The following is an 18,542-nucleotide window of genomic DNA, read 5'->3' as shown; positions in this document are numbered from 1 at the left end:
CTAAGTCTCTCCTTCACACACCATGGATGCTGAAGACTGTCACTGAAGGAGCTATTATTTATAGTGTTTACACTTTATTTATTCAGACTGTTTCTATCATGTCATCTTACTATAAACATTAATTTGAACTGTGTCATCACCGTTCACACTCGGCGCTCGGCTGTGGAGTGCTAACGGTGACGCACGTGAATGTGTCATTCCCTCACGAACTGCCGTGAACTGTACGGTGACACGCACCCACAAAGACAGTGGAGAGAGCGGCGCTGGGGAGGACCAATCACATGTTACCAAAATAACGGTAGAGCCAATCGATGAGCAATACGAGGTTAGAGGTGGGACATATGGTAGACACCAACGATTGTTAACCCTTTGTGTACCATATTGAGCGGACGCCGACAGCCAGTGTTTATATTGGTAGGGACAATACACAAGGGGCTGAATATTGGTAGGGATGTGTCCCTACCGTCCCTACCCAATCCTACGCCTACGTCTTGGACGTTAGTCTGGGGCGCCGTCAGCCATTAGGTGTGCTAGCTGCTCCCCCTGCCGATCTCCGCAAGGGATGTGAGGACTCTAAAACTTCACCAGAGCCTTCCTCCGCATGAGGGTGAGTAGATAATGGCTGAATTTTCATTTTTGGCTGCACTATCCCTTTAAGAGATAAATGCTGTAACATTACCTGCCTAGAGGGCATCTCACTCCAACGTTCTTGCAGCAACACAGCAACATTAGCTGGTCTCTTTCACAATGTTAGGCTGAAACAACATGCATGCAAGCTGAAATTCAGCTGTGTTGTTCTGTTGGGAGATGCAGTTACTTAAATCTGCAGTGAGTAAGAAAAAGTTTAAGTAATACATGCAAATAGAAAGCTATAAGAAAAGGAAATCTCTGTTAACTGCTTGGCCTATTTCTGCAATGTAAACATGCTTAAGCTAATAATGAGTGACAAGCAAAAAAAAACACTGTAAAACACTGAACCTTGACAGTTATCATTGAGCTTAATTTTATACTTTTGTTAAATAATCTTGTTAGTAATCCATGTTTTATGGCTGCAGGGAGAAGTTTCCCTTTAGGATTTTGAGTCAGATATCCCTGAAGTTTCAGGAAAAAGACGATGGTCTGGGTTTGGGGACAGAAAGCCCCAAAGGTTAACTTTTCCCATATCATATCATACTGCCAAGACAGGTGCCATCTGGCAGAATGGTGGTGTATCATAACACCTCAAAAGGTTCTGTGCAGCCACGTTAAGATACTGACGCCACCTGGGTGCATATCATACTGCCATAAAAGGCGGCTTTTGCTGTTGGCGTCTGACACCGAAATCACTAATAAAGCAATGGTATTAATAACTTCGGAAAGAGAACCAGGTGGATTTTCAGCACTCTGCCTGCCACTGAAGCAGGGGTTCATTGCAATTAATTGCCTTTATCTGGAAGCCCAGCTGTTATTAGTCCCCGACTAAGTAGCTAGAATGAAAACAAGCGGGAGCCTCAACACTAGAGTTGAACCCATCTTTTTTTTTTTTAAGAAATTTTTTGGGGCATTTTTTAGCCTTTATTTGACAGGACAGACAAGTGTTAAAGGGAGGAGAGAGAGGGAGTGACATGCAGCAAAGGGCCACAGGCTGGAGTCGAACCCGGGCTGCTGCGGCAACAGCCCTGTACATGGGGTGCCTGCTCCACCACTAAGCCACCGACGCCCCTGATCCCATCTTTTAAATGAACAGTGTGTTGGTGCAAATTACTGACTAGAATTCGTCTCTTAAATTTGACAATTCTGCTGTTGCCTTGAAAGTGATCATGTTGTCTTTAAGCAAGAGAAACACACTGTTAGCCTAGATGCAGACAAGCATGGAGTCAAGGCTTGCAGGAAATGAGTCTGCCTTCTCTGAGTCAGCCACTATTAAATCAGACAGAGAGAGATAGACAAGGCCAACACCCAACTGCAACGCAGCTATTATTTCTCTGTAATGAAGGAGATGAAGAGGACAGAGTTAACTGAGGTAAATGTAGTAAAAAGTTCCCAAACAAAGTCACAAAAAAACATCCACACTAAGCCAAATACTAACACCCCTATTCTGTGGTTGGGAGGTGATTGCAGAAACATACTCCTGCACCTTGTCATCCTTAGCACTGGAGGCTGATACAGGTAAAGTGCAGTAATCAATTTGTTCTACTGGCAGGCATGCTCCTGTAGAATACTAATGAGGCTTCTGCCCTCCCCTCTTCCCTCATTCTCACCATCCCTCCACTACCGCCCCCTCTGCCTTTCTCCTTCCTCGTTCACCTTTCTCATGACTTGACACCCCCCTGGTGCCCCAGACCTGACCAAATGCTAAAGGAGGGTGGGCTGTCTTCTGCACAGATAACTGCTGCCACTAATCAAGCCTACGTGCACCAGGGCGTGAGATTAAATGAGCTTGCACAGCTTGACTCAGGCACTGAATGGTGTTAATGTGCACACACGAACAAGCAAATACACACAGGTTATAATAAAAACCTATAGGCAAGCCAGTAGCATTTCATCCTAGACACACACACGCAGACTCAAGCCTCAAATGAGCAACACAAGGTCAACTTAAAAGCTGATGTTGGGTGAACATTCTTAGGCTGTAAAAGAACACACACAAGAAGATAAGATCTAAATTTACTCCACCAGTCAAAACGGGACTGTGGTGAGCCCCCCGATCTCCTTCTCTCAGAACACGTCACGCGCGGGGCTGCAGTGTTGTGTGCATCTAAAGCGAAAGAAGGAACAAACTCGACTGTGAATTGACAGGGCCTTAATTCCTGTTCGTTTTTCATTTGGAGAGATGGCTTACAAGGGGGGGTCTCTACACCATATCAAACACATACCGGAGTTGCCTGGAGGCTGTAATAAAGCGTCCTCAATGTTACACTGCACACACAAACACACATATAAAGGCAATAGGAATGTGTGTGTGTGACGGGGGAGAAAGAGAGACAACGCCACCCTATGCATCAGCAGGGATATTTCATTAAGTACATAACGAGTGCCATTAATCGCTCTTAACAAGAGGACACAACCTCACCTTGGCAGTCTCACACACACAGCAGGAAGGTGCAGGGGGGGTGGGGGCATGGAAATATCTATGGTGCGCACAGAAATTAAAATTCACCACACTCAATGATCCGCCGCCTACTTTTGACCGACTACATCGTGGCTTGCAGGTGTGTGGAGGCAAGCCAGCAGTCATATAGAAGCTGGTCATCTGAGAGACACATAAAAAAAGTTGAAAAAAGAGAGGAGATGGGAGGGGAGGAGAGGAGACGAAATAAATATATTTAAAAAAAAGGGGGGGTGGGTGGGTCGCATTGGTGGTTGCCAGTTGGTGCCCTTGACCACTGACACGGGTGGAGGAGGGAGTGGGTTACAGTCATGTGACATTCTTGTCATTCGCCTGATCAACCCCCTGCCTGCCGGCCACCTGTGACCCCCCCATCTTGTCCACCTTCATGCGACCTCATCCTCCGCTGACCTGACCACGCCCTCCACAACACACACACACACACACACACACACACACACCCTCTGCAGTCCTAGAACCCTGTCCGCCCCACCCCTCTGTCTACCCCCTCCCCTCTCCCTCCCCCGCGGCTGTGCAGCAAGGTCAGGCAGGTCACCATGTCCTCATCTGTAATCCGCTGCCATTCGTCAGCAGCCCCGGCCCAAGCAGGAGGAGAGAGAGAGGAGAGGCAGGCGCTCCGACGAGGGGAGAATGCCCAATTAGGCAGCTGTCACACACATGCGTGCACACACACATAGCTCAGCACAGCAGAGTTTCAGAGAGGAAGGGAGAGAGGGAGTAAGGCTGCAGAATCAGCCTACTGTCCACAAACACAGACAGAGGAGGAGTTGGGGGTGTACATGAACCCTTTCAGCTGTGAGTGTCTGTGTATTGTTTTGGTGTGTGTGTGTGTGAGGAGCAGCTGGGGGGTGGGGCAGTCAACTACAGTTTAGAATATGACTGGCTGTTATCTCAGGCTTGTCAACAGGGGGAGTACCAGGATGTGCAGACTTTTGAGGATACAGTAGTTAAATAAAATTTTATAAAAGGACATCTGTTCTTATCTCACATGAAAGTGTTGGATATTCTGGTGAGTTCTTCAATTATCTGTAACCCCAAGACTGATGATGGGAGAAGTGGCTGGGTGCTACTGAGGACAGAAAACACTACAGGGCAGGCTTGGTCTATGTGCAAGGGCCGGGTCAACATGTTCCCTGCCAGAGTGGACTGTGGACTTAAATGTAGCACCACACTGAGGCCCTGTTTAGACGGTCTCTCTAAAAACGGAAAAGTCTGTCCTTTGCATTTTAAAAAACTTGTGCGTTTATATGACAACATTATTGAAACGACTCCTGTTCACACGGAGCCGCAAAATCTACTGGAAACACTGTAGTATGCACGCCAGGCCAATGGGTGACAGTGTAAATTTGCAAAGCAACACCATGGCATGACGCCATGCGCCTGCGCTGAAGTGCCTTCCTCTACAACGCGGTGATTACAAACCAAAACAAAGAAGACACAATGACGAAAGCATGCACAGATAACCTTGTCTGGATGGATGACGAGGTGGAGTTGCTACAGTAACTTTTGAGTAATGGGAAAACTTATCAGCAAAAATGATACAGAGACGACTCCACGCCAGGCACCACAAAGATGTATGTTAGAGCAATTCAGGACTTAAGCCTTTATCTATTGATTGTTTAGTCTAAATGTGTTATCTTTTATCAAAAGAAAGAGATACAATAGTAAAATGCCAGGGGGTGAGCAGGTGTGATCGAATGCACCAGGGACAGAGCGGAGAGGAAACTCTTTCCAGACCCCCTTAGCACCACTTTAAATGTCAAAGTTCATCAGGGTTCAGTGGAGCTTCAAATCCAGCTTTGAGTGGTTAGTGTTCAAAAGGATTGCATCACAAGTGTGAGGGACACTTATCCGGTAAATCCTGTCTGAGTAGAAAGTACAGTTCATAGAGACTTAGACTAGATGTCATCATGCTTAATACATATGTTCCTCTACCCGAGGAGAAGATTTTCACTTGGCTACAGGTGTCTGGGTAAACCTGTCCTCCCTGCTAGACATTCAACCCCCACACAGACAGAATCGAATGGAAGACTATGCAACAGAGGAAAAATGCCCAGTTATGTTAATTTATTGGAGAATGCAAAGGGGATAAACACTGAAAGGACTTTCTCTGCTGCTCAGTATCCTGTGGCAAAGGATAAAGCCCATTACTTTTTAACCAGCAGTGTTGGACAGTGACATGCAACACATTACAGTAATATAAAATTTTTTTAGTAACAGTCAATTTGAAATGGAGTAATTACATTGCAGTTACTAATCACAGTAACACTCCATTTGGTCTCTCTGTATTCAGCTGGCATGTCCCACACGGACTGGTCCAGGATGTGTTAACTTGATGCAGGGGCACCAAATTTGTCTTATATACATGTTGTGCTTTCTGATAGCTCACTTGCTGATGTTAGCCACAGGTATTTATTGATTGATTGATTGTTTGATTGACTTCTTTATTGATAATGAACACGTATCAGTACATACACAGGTCATCATGAATGTATTGGGAGAACTGGATACAGTGATGAACATGGGGCCCTTTTCATTCCTATGAGAGTTACTCAGTGGCACATGAAGCCAAAACGGTTCAACTGCAGCATATAAAATTCCCTGGATGATCAAGGAATGTTCAGGACTACTTAGAGCAGCCATAGAGAAGAAGCACTGGAGACTTAAGACAGCCAAGTATGACCAGGTGCGGCCAAGCATCTCACTTCTGCTTGCTGATGTGCTAACTTCCGATTTAGTGCTCCGCTTACTTGAATGGGGATAAAATTATTTACTCTTGCGGCTCTTCTAGACTTTCCGAATGTTATCTGACCAAAAGGATTAAATCCTGATCGTGATTGGAATCATTTTGTAGGGGTCGTGATGCTCAAAAAATGTATCCACTGATTTACAGACGCCTCATTCCCAGTGTAAGATGAAGTCGATGGGGAAAAAGCATTTTTGGGTCACAGAGCATTACAAGACAGATCCCAGAACTTCCGGTACCACTGTTTGGCCATTATGAAAATTGGCTTCAAAGCCCAGCGCACTTCCTGGGGGCCTGTACATCATGGTATGAAATTTGACAGTTATCATAAAGTGTACATTTATATACAGTATTTAAAAAAGCAACATGACAGAGAATCTCAGACCCAAACCTCCATTAAACCTCCATTAATAAAAAGGTTTTACATTAAGTTACAACAAATCCTTTGATTTAAAAAAAAAAAAAAAAAGCAAGAAAAAAAAAAGCAAGAAAAAAAAAGCGGGTGAACGGTGCGAGGGCCAGCAGATAGAGAGCGAAATACAGCAAAAACACACAAAATGCCTATGGAAATTAGTTACTTGTCGATTCTGATTCTAACGGGAAATATTTGCCCTCTGATGACAATCGGTCGCCAAGTGACGAAAGTGACGGTGCGTCTGCGTGTCTGTGCATTGCATGCACGATGACGGTCCACACAAACCAGCACTTGACATAGATAATAACCAGACTTTACCTCACCGTGGTCTGGGTGGCAGAAATTAGACAAGGAGGGGACCTATTGGAGGCAGCAGGTGTGGTAAAAGCAGGGCTGTAAACAGTGATGATGATGGCTGGGTTTACTTGAGAAATGAGGAAGTGGATCACAGGTGGATTTGGGACTGTTCACTATTGTGGAGACACGGATCTCACAAATGCTAAACCCACTGATTTATTTATATATCATTTGACCCTTATCATAAATGTAACCAACAGAAATATCAGTTCTTATCCAGAGAACAGCTAAAACCAAAATCCAGATTCAATGACATTACTGTCCCTGAGATGAAAGCTTCATCGTTACTTCATTTGTGCATGGGGCTTGTAGAAAAGTCTGAGACTGAGGACCACTGGGCATTTTGAGGATGAGATAACAAAAAAAAAAAAAAAAATTCTACTGTGTAAATATGTTCAAAATTCAGTTTTACTGAGAGTTATTTTATCAGATATGGCCGCTGCCTAGTGATGTCACAATATGCAAATTAGATGAGTGAATTTACTCCCATCACATTCCTGTTCCTTTATTTTGAGAATGAGATGACAAACACAACACAAAACAAATAAATGTACTGTGTAAATATGTTCCAAATTCAGTTTTACTGAGATTTATGAAATCCAATATGGCCATATGAAAATCTCATACCATTGCAGCCTACTGTGCAGTCACTAAGCTGTTGCAGGTCAGTGAATCCCTCCAAACTCAACGCTTCCTGCTTGTCAAACCACAATGTCTTGTTTTCTGTTTTTACAGATGTTAAATACAGAAGATATGATGTGTGTGTGTGTGTGTGTGTGTGTGAAGGATTTGGGCTTTTTTAAAGACAGCTAAAAGAGCTGGGCTGGCTAATGAAAGTACAACACTGAGTTATGTAATGCATTATTTTTGCTGCTGAGCATGGACGTCGTTAGACCTGGGCACCGGATCTTTTGGGCTCAGCCCCCGTACTTTTAAGCCTCTATTTTTTTTTGTTTTGTTTTGTTTTAACCCTATGGGCCCGAACAACGCATAGTGCGTCCAAATTCACACATGTTCTTCTCTATTGATTTTTGATTTTCTCCGAGACCGTGCATCATAGCGAGAAGCCACGCATATCACGTGAACAGCGGAATTGTAGCTTTCCGACAAGACCAAGCACTTTTCGGTAGTCCAATGTTTTCACAGCGAAAAAGAATGATAAAGTTACACTAAAATTATGTATAACAGAGCTTTCATACAGCTTTGCACACACATTACTCTTGGATGGATTACTCGCGAATGCAAGCTCGCACAGAAATGCCACGCATATCACATGAAAGCGCAGGAGCAGAGCTTTCCATTGATACCACACACATCATTGTGCTGTCATCCCATCACGCTATAAATCCAGATTAATTGTCTACAAAATAAAAACCTGACGAATTTCTTTACAACCCATTATTACAGATCTTGTTATCAGGCACTTCATATAGTGAGGAATATCGTATCTTACCATGTCTTAGGCTTACGTGTGTTTCTCCCTGTCTATCCACATTTGTAGTCCAGCTTTCAAGATGCAAACATCTCCATATTGTCCAGTTGACACTCGTCAAACTTTGTATGACAAGACCAGCCACTTCACCTTTGCGCACCCAGACAACTGTAGCCTAATTATGCATGCATGACAGGACCATAGTCACCATATACATTAAGGGGGACATGTGTCCCCCCCAATGCCCAAAATGCCCCCCCCCAATATATAACTGAAACTGTAAAACAACAACAAACTTTGTTTACTGCAAACAAAGTGGCAAATATTATCTTGGAGGACATCATTGCACTTGGTTGACTATTTTTCTATTATCTTAGATGTAAATGTTGCATGTTTCTTTCAGATAAAACACATTTTTGACTTGTGAATGAGTCAATGGAATTTCTTGCAATAAAGAAAAAATACTGGCAATCATGTCCGCCTGGCACAAACCACATGTTTTGGACAACTGTGAAGTGACAGAATGTCCCACCATCATGGTTCTTATATTGCCAGATTCCAGAGAGTCTCCCCTCTTCATATTTGGTAGAATATGTCAACTTCCAACTTGCTATGGTGAGATACATGTAAAAATGTAAGAATTTAGTCACATGGATTTGTTTTTTTCATTGATATAAAAATTAATATAAAATACAGGCACATAGAAGGACATGGAATGATGGCAAATCTGGTTAGCCCACACTGTCCTGAAAAAAACAAGATATAGCATGTGTATGTAGCCTTTATAATGACTGTGATATGAGCTTAAAAGTAAAGGCAGTAAAAATACCCCAAAAACACCTAGGGCCATAAAGCACATTGTTTCCAACTTAAAATCCACGGCACGGCACGGGAGCACAACAGACAGGAGCGCATGCAGCACAGCAGCACACAACACACTCACTGTCACACTATCTTACATAGCATATGCCCATATATGGGCAGTCAGAATGATAATTTGTTACAATTCTCAAGTGCAACGACAGTAGGCTACTCTGTATTACAATTGTATTTATTGTGCATACTGGTGGTGGCAAGCACCGAGTCGTTAGATACAAGGCCAAGAAAACAAAAAGGAAGCACACCATCTAAATGTGAAGCAGATTTTCTCTTCTGTGCTTTGGAGGCTCTATCTCCGTAACGGATTGGTCATTTTGAGTGATTGATACCTCGTTGGATTCGTTAGAGCCAATACAATGACGCTATACCCACCAAAACGAGACTGACAGCACTGTCAGCCAATCAGAATCAGAACGCCGTTGTGGGGGAGGTGCCGGCTGCTGCATGTGGTCAATAGGTTCATTTGAGATGAGCCAGGCCTGCGCAGATTCGATCACCGGCGATCGGCGCACAATGCATGTCGGTTAGTTTTGTGTGCAACTTCATCCCAACTTGCTCTGACGCATTACAAAATTGGACGGCAATAAAATCGCAAGAGAGAGGTGGTCGCAGTTTTCAGAGCCAGGCGCTGCAGTTGCTCTCCACTGACTGCACTGCCTGACTCTTACCTGATCTAAAAGCTGATTGGTTTAGATGTTGACTCAACAATATGACGTTTTAGATAAAACAGTTAATTTTTGTTGAATTTCAGAGATTAAAATTTGATTTGTCTGATTTCAAGGTTTATTCTGTAACAGAAAACATGTGTGACTGATGGTGAAGTTTAGTTGTCAGAGACTAAATACATTCATCATAAACTATACTGAGTCCACTGTATATTAACACTGGATTGTTTTAATTATTGAAGTAGGCCTATTTAGCAACACAGAGACTTGTGGTCAGTGGGATGTGAGGATTCTTATAATAACATTTGCAGGGCTTGAAGCAAGAAAAAATCTTGTGCCTGAAATTTTTTTAGAGGGCCTTCTGCGCTAGGGGGGTCCGGGGGCATGCCCCCGCGGAAGAAAATTTGACGTCTAAATGAATTAATCTGGTGCACTTTGAGAGTATCAATCAAGTATCACATCAAGGAGCTAGAATAACAATTTCAAGGTTTTTAATAATGAAATATGAACAGTTCACCAAAAAAGGAAAATTTGGTCATCAGCTACTACAAAATGGTTGGGGCCGGGCAATTTTAGGCAATTCTGAGCAAAAAGTGGCAGAATAGGAAGACAACAAGAACGCATTAAAATGTACGTTTTACATCAGTTGAAGCTTGAACTCATGACCTCTGACACCAAGGAGCATCTTCTATCTGACTGAGCTAATTTGCAAGTGACAACTCATTGGTGGCTTCACAAATTATCTCACTTATCTCTACCACCGCTCGTGTGAAAAACAGACCAGATGCCGAACTGAAGCGCTGCAGTGCGCGAGCCTCCGCGGGCGCTCCGCTCTGCTCACCGGCCTGTGTGGACAGTCAGATAGGTTAACATGGATGCCGACTGAAAACTGCCTCCACTGCTGGGCGCTGCGCTTCGGTTCTGCATCCGGTGTGTCCATGGCGTGACTGAATGAGAGACTGTGAAAACTTAAGGCCTGCCCTACTCTGCCTCTGATTGGCTAGAAGTCCTTGGTTTACCTTGAGTAATGTGATACACCATTGGTAGTTGGAACTATCACTTTGCTTTGCTTTAAAACTACTGGTTAAATCACTGCTGCTAGGGCAAGATGATAAAATATTCGCGAGAAAAAAATATTCCTGCACCAGAATATCCCTGCGCCGGAAATCCGGCACCGTGCCGGAGAACTTCAAGCCCTGCATTTGTACAGATGTGAAGCCCTGACTGTATCTAACTGATCTTTAATGAAAGCTGTTGTCTTGTATTTTTTTTCCCTCTGAAAATATTAACCTTGTTGTCAAACATAAATTATATAGCCTATGTAATTAAGGAGACAGGTCAAAATGATATGATGCTGATTTACATGAAAATACATGTAAAATGGAGGATAAACCATGAACATAAACTACAGATCACCTGTCGAGTATTTTAATAAATCAATCTGTCATAATTAAAACAACTGGAGACTGAAAACAAACTGTTATGGGTCTGATCACTTTTTAATGAATTAACATCATTCCGGACAGGATGTAAATGTGTTTGTGACTTCCTGTACGGACTGAAGGCTGCTGGAAACTGTCAGAAAACTGTCTGACTTCACCGCGGCTTTTTGGCACCGCCTCCTGCTGCAGCCGCCTGCTCTCGTCTACTTTCCAGGTGAGGCGCAGTTCATCTTGAATGAGCCTATTGTTATGCTTCCCCCTGGATGCATGTCGGTGTAACAGGATATACCGTGTTTTAAAGGCAAAATAAACTTTTCACGGCAAAACAACAAAGGTAAGAGGAATTTTACAACTATAGTTCGGCTTTCTGTTGGTGTTGTTCTTTGGACTCTATCTCTCTGATGCTTTGGTGTAGCGTGCTTTGGCGGGTATGCGGAGAACAGCTGAGTTTCTGCTTTCATTTGAGGTGTATGCTGTGTGTTTTGCATGACGTGGCTACGAGTTAGAGCCCGAAATATGTCGAGTGGGTTGGCATATCGGTGCTGTATGGAGTTTGATTTGCTGTTATTCATTTAGTTGTTGTTTGAGTTGTGTTTGGAGCATGTAAAAAGGGTTTATACAGCCTTGTAGCCTAGGTTCTGCTGTTTAATTTGATGTGTAACATCACTATATTCTTTGTGATCAGTGCATTGTTTCACACTGTGTTTGCAAAGTCGCCTGGGCTGCCTACAGAGACCGGACTTTTTCACAACATATTCAGAGGACATGTAGCTAGCGGATCGTGAGGAGATGTTTGCTGTATGTAACAAAACTTTTCAAGCTTAGGAAGACTTTAATTGCTTTTAAAGGGATAGTTCGACATTTTGGCAAATTCGCCTATTACAGTAAATCATGGTTTATACATGCATTGTAAAAGGTTGCAGTAACAAGCCAAAGACATGGAGCAAAGTGAAGTTTCACGTAGTTCCAACCAGTAATACGGACAGGATGAAACAATGGCTATTTGTGCTGGACATCGACCCCAACACGCCTGTGGAAATGGTCCGGAAAATGTTTGTTTGCTCCTGCCATTTTTTACCATAAGGACTACGCTGAAAGGATGGAGCGAAGAAGCTCAGGAATGGTTCAAACTCCTTTCTTGAGAGACACTGCCATACCATCTGACGGCATCACTAAACGAGCAGACGTGGTAAGTGATCGTTGTATATTTTGCTCAGCAATCTCTCTGCTGTAACGTTACCTCCATGTTGAGTAACATTAGCCTACAACCCAAGCATGGTAAATAAGGCTAAAATGCAAATGTTGTTGTGGTTATGCTGTGGATAAATGCTTGCCCAGAGCATATAGTGAAGTGACTGGCATTACTTCTCATTGTTGGGAATAAACAGACTGCTAGGGAACATTTTATGTTGTTGTTCCTTCAGGAGTTGTGGTGATTTATGAGTGTGGATTTAGCATGTTCTCCCCGTGTTCCGATGATTATTTTGAGGCATACTCTATATTTATATCGCACAGGTGTACCTAATGAAGTGGCCAGTAAGCCCCACATTTACACCACCGCCTCCGGGTCTCCCCTCAACCCCTGGTTGCTCGGCAGCCTCAACCTCTCTTCTTGCTCTCTCTTCTTCCAAAACCTGTAACCCTTCCTCTGTATATTCTGGCTTCTTCTCAACAAACTTGTTGTTTTGATGACGGGAGTAACTGCACTAAACATACGCTGTTTGAAATCACTCCGCCCAGCAAGTACTCTATGTCTGGAATGTAGTTCCGGCTGTGCATTTGGCTTCAAAACAACTCTGTCTCATAATATTACATTATTATTTCATAGCGTGGTGAATGTGTAAGCTACAAGTTGTCCACAAGAGTGTTTTGGAGTCATTTGATGGTGTATTTGATTAGTTTTGAGGGAGAGAAGGGGCTGTACCATTCACCTCCATTCTGTGTGCTAAGCAGCGGGCAGCTCTGCTCCACCAATCTCAGAACAGCAGGCACTGACAATTAAAGGTAATGTACCTACTCATATGACTATAGGGATTACGGCAATAGGTGAATTTGCCAAAATGTCGAACTATCCCTTTAACGCAGGTACTGTGGGTTTGAGTTGTCCATTCAAATTGTTTGAAACGTTTCGTTTGTTTACGTTGTTAGCGTGCAGCGCTATTTTGTTAGATTATTATTATTAGAGTAGCGGTGGTTTCGTTCTTTGAGTGAATTTAAATGTTTTTGTTTATTTGTGGGAAAAGATATTTGGAGTTTGAATGAGGGGTAATGTATTTATGTACTGTAATGTTTAGGATTTGTCCATTTATTCACTGTGTGGTATGAATTTAGATTTAAATGCAGTTTAGCCAGCTTTGTAGGAGGGTTGAATTTAGTTTACATAATGTTTGCTCTCAGTGTATACGTTTGCTGACAGGACATTAGCATTATTAAGAAAAGCTATTGTCAGAGTCTAATTTAGTGTCTACTTTTAATAGTTGTTTAATTTGATTTATCATCTGTGTACTGTATTTTTGATATAAGTGACTGTAAATAAATGTGGATTCTAATCTTTTTGTATATAGTTTTCACGGTGCTTTTCATGGTACAACCAGCTGGTGACTAATAATGAGAAATAAACCATGAAGCATTAGTTTGGGACTCTCCGTGTGCTTGCTCAACTAACCCAAGGGTTGTTACACCCCTGCTGCTGAGTGATTAGTGAAGTAATGTTACTTTTGCATGTGTAACATGTCATGAGTACTTGATTACATTTTTCAAGTCATTTGCCCGACATGTTTTTGCAAGTATTGGCATAAAAATTAAAAATAATGTGAAAAAAAAAAAATAGTGCAAATGCGTTATTTCTTAGCCTGAATGTATAGAGAAAAAAGACAGCGTATCGCCAAAACATAAAAAGTAAACACGGAAATTTAAACTTTTTTTTAAGTACAATAACTTCAGAGGTACCACACACTGAGGTTGGTTACTTTGACATGCTGGAGAGAATTTCAGTATTAACTGCATTTTCTGAATTCAATGTAAATGATATGTTCTCTGCACATAAATGTGACTTCGATGAAAAAAGTAAAAGAAAACTAACTGCAATTCAATGAAATGTAAGGGGAGTATATGAGATGAGAGATATTGAGAAGTTTATCAAGGTCACTGTAAAATGCAACAGACATACCACAAGTCCCCATGAGCATACTTAAGTAATTTCTGTTAGGCTGTATCACTGTACAACTCCACCCATCTCTGTGATTGTTATTATAATGACTCAGTGCTTTGTCGGCCAGTTTTTGCTCCATTCTCCCTGCACTGAAAGTACCTAAAGCGCTCCCAAAATCTAGATTATAATCTGTGATTTCATATTGATGCATAGCCTGAAGCAGCTCCATTAGCGGCCTGAGAGACTGACTTTGTGGACTCATACAATGTCTGCCAGTACTTTTACATCTACAAGGAAATTTCAATGACAGTAAGGCTATTAGTTCTGTCTCAGAAAACATAGTCTTATCTTTGTCAAAAATTCATCCCCATTCCTTTCACCTTATACTTCTTTTCCATTTCATTGTACATTGGTGTGAAATCACAGTTGTGGAGGTATTTCTCATTTCTGGCTATCGATGAAAAAACGGTATTAGTCTAGAGGAATAACATAATCCAAAGGCTAGATTTTGGCTGTATAAAATAATACTTGGAATCTATTAAGAATGTAATACTTAACTGAGGGAAATCTTCCACCCTATTCCCAACACAGGGAGGTTAGAGGTCAACAACATAGCTGAGTCCATAGACTGGAGCTGGTAGTGATCAAAAGTTTCTCTTAATGAACATTCAGTGCAGCATTCTAATAAAAACAGGAACCTGAACTCAGGTCTTCGGGCTCTCAGTACCCCGTTCTGATACCTCATGGTCAACCCTGGCATGTGTGCTATCATAGGACAGATATTGACAAGACATCACTGTGCAATCCCGATGCACTGGGTGCTGCAAGCCAATACCCTATTGACCAATGAACACATGACTACAATGTTAACAAGAAGTGGACAAGCAAGTCTACATTCTAATATCTATACTTTTAGTCAAGCTGCACTTTGTTCACTGATAACCTCACTTTTGTTCCTGTAATGGTAAAACATAAAAGAAATTTGACCAAAATAGCTAGAATAACATAATAACAATATATTAGCTGACTTTGTAATATCTGCTCTGGGGCAACAAATGGCTTACTCACATTAGCAGCAATGACTATTATTGTGCAATGCCCCTGATTCATTCATTCATTCATCTTCTAACCGCTTCATCCTCTTGAGGCAGGGTACACCCTGGACAGGTCGCCAGACTATCGCAGGGCTGACACATAGAAACAGACAACCATTCACGCTCACATTCACACCTACAGACAATTTAGAGATATCAATTAACCTAGTCCCCAATCTGCATGTCTTTGGACTGTGGGAGGAAGCCGGAGTGCCCGGAGAGAACCCATGCTGACACGGGGACACACCACCGTGCCGCCCCAATGCCCCTGATTAATAAACAAATTAATCAAATATGATAGGGCTTAACACCTGTCAGAAAATGAGTAAGAAAGCCCAGTGCTTATCAAACATTTGCTTTTAGCTTAATATTACATACATACAACAGATATTCTCAACTTTTCTATCATAATATGGGTCTTTTTTCAGTGCTTCCCGCACATTCTCTAACAACATAATGAACATTTAATGTATGGTTTACTTTATCCTTATCTATCATGTATCTATCATGTATCAACCCCTAAAAAGACATCATTACAGTATAATAATTGACGTATTACACAAACTCCCCAGAGGTTCTGACTTGTCATAGAAAGAAAACACAGGTGTTACTAATAACATTATCTGTGGCTCTTTTCTTTTCAAGTGCCGCACTAGGCCATAACATTGTGATAGTAAGCCAGCATGCGCAAAACCAGGACTCTGAAGCTGAACCAGCCAAATGGAATTCAGCCATCAATTACTGTTATTATTTACACCAGTGCCTTTAATACCACAACAAGTCACCACTTTTCATAAAAGGCCCATTGTCATTAGTGTGCATCCCCCCTGATTTCCCTAAAGTATGTTTCTGACTTGTGGGAGACATTAATGTGTAACTGATCACTTCAGGAACTCACGGTGTACAGGATAACATAGTTTTATAGGCATGACAGATGAGTAATTGTACCAAAAATGTTCATATTCACATTGCAGCCCTTTAGCTGCTGCTGCTAATCAGTAGCCTCTTTTACACTGCCTATTCAAGACAGGAATATTGTGCCATTATGCTGCCTCACCGTTCTGTGTAAAAAGTATGATCACAGAATGGGGGGACGAAGTTGTCTTGCCTCTGAGCCAGGAACAGAGGTAGTAACAGTGCTGAACTGACATCTGTATAAAAAGGACAGCTGGCAGGATGGGATAAGGTATGACGTTTTGATGCTGAGTTATGTGTGCGATGCACCACAGGAGATTCAAAAAGTAGGTGGTAGTAGTTAGTGGCTAAGTCAAAGACTAAGAACAGCCATAAATGTCTACAAATTGGGAAAACACTGAGATGCAGGAGCTCCTTAACCTCAAAGCAGAGGACGAGATCAGCCACCATATAACAGAGACGATAAACGATTGTTATTGACATGTTTATGTTATCGTTTGTGGGTATGAAGTGCTGCCAAGGTGTATGTTATAGTATGTCACTGTAGAGGCCAATGCTGTTGTTACATGTGACGCCAGTGACACCACTTTTGATTATAGACATGCTGTCTATAACCGGAGTGATCACTTCAATGGATGCTGCTGTTGTTTGGTTCCATGTAAAAATGCAAAGGCGGCATAAAGAAGGAACTTGGTAGTGGCAATATAGCGCCATTTCTGTATAAAAAGGGCTGGTCTGACTTACAATATGAAACAACAAATACTGAAGGCCTGGACCTCTGACTACAGCTCTACTGTCCATCTGAAACCACCAGCTTGTGCACTATAGTTTGCCTGTATTGCAGCGTGTGCTCCTTGAAAAGAGGCTAAAAAACTTTAGATTCAGTGAAGCTAAAAACACACTTCAGTCTCAATCCTCAACTGAAGATCATTGAGAAACATCTGCCATTGGTTAGCTGTCCCTTTAATAACTTAAAGACCTTTTTTCTCTTCTCTACCTCTCTGCCCTGAGGTTTATCACTGTGACTCTTCTCTTCCATCTTTCCCCCTCACTCTGTCTCACACCCACACACACACACACACACACACACACACACACACACACACACACACACTCTCTCTCTCTCTCTCTCTCTCTCTCTCTCTCTCTCTCTCTCTCTCTCTCTCTCTCTGCCTGTATGTATGGCTGGCAACTACAAAGCATCTCTTGGTTCTGTGGGGAGAGAATAAGACACTCTCATTACTGCCTTTAAAAAGCTCTTGCCCTCACAAAATCCACTGTCGACCCAGACACTGGTGCAGAAAGTCACAGGAAAGACTGAAGGTGTTAAAGGCTACTTTTTCCCCTTATAACTCAATTCCGCGCGTGTGTGTGCGCGCGCGTGCGTGTGTGTGTGTGTGTGTGTGTGTGTGTGTGTATGGCTGTGGCTGATGGTTTCTGCGCCCCCCCCCCCCCCCCCCCATTTCCCTTTCCTGTTCCTCTTTAATGTCACAGGGCTGGCTCATATGACCTTGAGCAGCAGCGTTGGCAGGGCAAGAGCGAGAGCTGCCTCGCCTGCGGGCGCCCTTGAACTGGATCTGCAAGACAAAAAAAAAAAAAAAAACCTTCACACAGCCTGATAGACATCTCAGCCCTCCTCCTACACCCCCCACGTATCCTCCCCCTTTCTCCTCAGCTCTTTTATTCAATCTATGCTGCTCCTTATCTGTTCCCCCTGGTGGGAAGAGATTTATCAGAATGCTGTATCTTTAACCTCTCTGTCAGACTGAGACAGAAACAGAATTTTAAAATGTCTGATGATTGGCCTGCAAAGATTTCCTTCATGCACACGCCCCATGCCACGGCGGTGGTGGTAGGGGGAGTTCTTTAAGGAATATACCTGTGGCATGAGATCGCCATCCACCCCGAAGGTGATGTTTACATACAAGGAAATTCCAGACTGTTTTCCCTCCCAGCTCTGCTCTGAGCCACTGGCACACAGTGACCTGGAGCTTCAAAACAAATATCCCAGCCTCTGTTCCAAGGATGAGCATTGGCTTACCAGCCAATCAAGGCTCTCTGACTAAGAGAGGGGGCGGTGCCTTCAGAGCCATGTTTTGACAGGCTGGTGATGACCTGCTGGGTCCCAATGTGGACCTCTGTTTTTCCAAAGTAAACATCACGGTACATAGTCCAAAGTCTGGCTCTGCACCATCAGACTCGCTGAGCGTAGTCTACTGTAAATGCACAAAGAAGGGTTTTATCAGCATGCAAATATTGCGGCACCCTCCTTGTGACTCAGGCCACCAAGGATCACGTATTACAATACATATTTGCATTCCTGTTATAAGCAATGTG

At 42.8% G+C, this 18,542-nt stretch overlaps 1 protein-coding gene across 4 annotated transcripts in view; it reads right to left on the bottom strand.

Annotated features, from left to right (window-relative positions):
* Positions 1–18,542, bottom strand: part of nrip1b (nuclear receptor interacting protein 1b) — a 76,328-nt gene that overhangs the window by 26,205 nt on the left and 31,581 nt on the right. The window contains exon 2 of one of the 4 annotated variants that reach the window (XM_078172107.1): positions 17,716–17,782. The exons of the other annotated variants lie outside the window; for them this stretch is intronic. The gene's annotated coding sequence lies outside the window, so the exon portion shown is untranslated. The remainder of the gene's footprint in view (positions 1–17,715; positions 17,783–18,542) is intronic. 4 annotated transcript variants of the gene reach the window in all.

Source organism: Epinephelus lanceolatus, chromosome 11 (genome assembly GCF_041903045.1).
Source record: "Epinephelus lanceolatus isolate andai-2023 chromosome 11, ASM4190304v1, whole genome shotgun sequence".
NCBI classification, from domain to species: Eukaryota; Metazoa; Chordata; class Actinopteri; order Perciformes; family Serranidae; genus Epinephelus; species Epinephelus lanceolatus.
Note: the sequence above shows the minus strand (reverse complement) of the source record. Positions and strands in the feature narration are given on the sequence as shown.